The sequence below is a fragment of the Hipposideros armiger genome, unplaced genomic scaffold, assembly GCF_001890085.2.
Source record: "Hipposideros armiger isolate ML-2016 unplaced genomic scaffold, ASM189008v1 scaffold_400, whole genome shotgun sequence".
NCBI lineage: Eukaryota > Metazoa > Chordata > Mammalia > Chiroptera > Hipposideridae > Hipposideros > Hipposideros armiger.
The window spans coordinates 1297764-1300033 of record NW_017731750.1 but is presented as its reverse complement, the minus strand read 5'-3'; positions in this window follow the sequence as shown (position 1 = coordinate 1300033).

Below are 2270 nucleotides of genomic sequence, written 5' to 3'. Positions count from 1 at the left end.
CGTCTGCATCAGCCAGGCCTTGCATCTTGTTACATGGCTTGGCACATAGGGAGAGTATGGGTGTGTTCTGGGGTGTTCCTGATATAATAGGTGGTCTCCCCAGAACTCTCACGGGCCTGAGCTCCTTCCATCTTGACCTGGGAGCTTGCAGTGTCTGTCCCTGCACAGTGAGCTCTGAGTTCTCCACTTGGGGCTGCTTTCATGCTTCTATTCATGTAACTTGTCACCTGGAAGTCATTTATTCTTCCTTTTGTTCAATAAAAATCTAATGAGCTGTTATTGTTTACTGAGTTCAGGGTCATAATCATAGGCCAGTATAGAAGTTACTGCCTTTTAAGAAGTCTGGAGGTAGTTGGGGACAGGAACATTTATCATATCATCTCACAAGTGATCTCACAATTACAAACGGAGAAGAGTGCTGTGCCAGTAAAGAACATGGTGATGTGAGAAGGTGCTTGGGAATGGTGTCCCCAAAATGGGGACATTGGAATAGAGATAACAGATAGTAGGAGTCCAATAGGCAAAGGATTGGGAGAGGAGGGAGAATGTTCTGGGCTCAGGGAATGGTCACTGAAAGTTTTGAGGTGGGAGGCAGAACCACAATTTCTAGGAATCTCCACGAGGTCAGTGTCCCTGGGGGAATCATGTAAAAGGACCCAATCCCAGAGGCCTGGGTTCGAGTGTTGGCTCCACTATGTCACTTTGGCCAAGTTATTTAAACTTTCTAAGCCTCAGATTCCTCATTTGTGAATTAACAGCAGTACCAGCACGATGACTGTTGTTAACAATACTGTATTATATACTCGAAAGTTGCGAAGTGAGTAGATCTTAAATGTTCTCACTACAAAAACAAAATGATAATTATGTGAGGTGATGGAGGAGTTTACTACTAACCCTGCTTTGGTAATCATTTCACAGTATATGTACCAAATCATCATTGTACACATTAAAGCGTCTGTATGTACACAACGCTGTATGTCAATCATATCTCAATAAAGCCAGAAGAAAATAACAGTGGTACTTAACACCTAGGGTGATTGCCAGTAATACCAGCCAGTGTTTGTCTATGGCCTCTGAAGACTGAGGCTGGGAACCAGAGGACCAACAAGACTATCATGCAATTAGAGATGTTATCCATTGTGGGGAAAAGGTGGGTCTCAAGATACATGGTACCCTTACATCTAAGATTGTAGTCTAGTTAGGAAATTAATAGCAATGATATATTTCCAAAAATAAGAGGTAAGTTATGAATACAGTGTTAAATTTGGGGGGCATGTTGGTTGGTTGGTTGGTTTTTCGTCCCTCCTGTGGTTGCAGGAGAGACACCAGCAGAAGCCAAGCTGAAAGGAGCACTTTGAACTGAAAATCCATCTTGGCATGGTCCTTTTGGAGTATTTGTAGGTCTCCCTCTGGTTATTCAGACCCAGACTCAGGAAGGAAACACTCTTTTTAAACTGCTGGCTTTTAGAATGAAAAGACTGGCTTTTAGAAATGAAAAGATCCAAGCAGAAGGAGGGAGTTGATGTAAGAACCAGAACCTAGGCAGAGATTTAAACTGGATCAGAAAACGAACAGTCTAGAAAACCTGGTTAACTAAAAGGCACCCAGGGGAACTTAGCGTTTTGAAAAAAAGCGATGAGGAATCCCACACTAAGTCATCTATTTGATTCTTGTATTTCGGTCAATGAGGGCATGTGTTTTGCATATTGAATAATATTTGGGTTGGTATCATTTTTTATAAACAGGGATCATTAGTTCTCCCTGTTTTCTTTTTTTTAAAACTATATTTTTTTTCATGCAAGTTCATTAAATTTGAGATGCAGTAATGAACTGAAATCCTGCCAAATCTGATTCCCCAAACCACAGTTAATCCATTGGGCACTTTGAAAAGCATACATGTAGTTTTAAAATATAATTAATTATGTGTGACCCCAACTTGGCTGGGGCCTATGGGCAGCCTCTGTTCCTACCCCTTCATTCTTTTAGCAGTAGGGCTTAGCACGGTACCTTCAAAAACAAATTTGGGGGGTGACTGGTTAGCTCAGTTGGTTAGAGCATGGTGCTGATAACACCAAGGTTGCCGGTTTGATCCCCGCATGGGCCACTGTGAGCTGTGCCCTCCTTAAAAGAGTCAACTATGCCATTGTAGCATGAAAGCAATGTGTAACCAATGACCATGGCTGTTGCCCAATAAAATTTAAAACATTAATTAATTAATTTTTAAAAATTGGCTCCACAAAGCATGTTTTATGTAAAATAGATTGTATAGG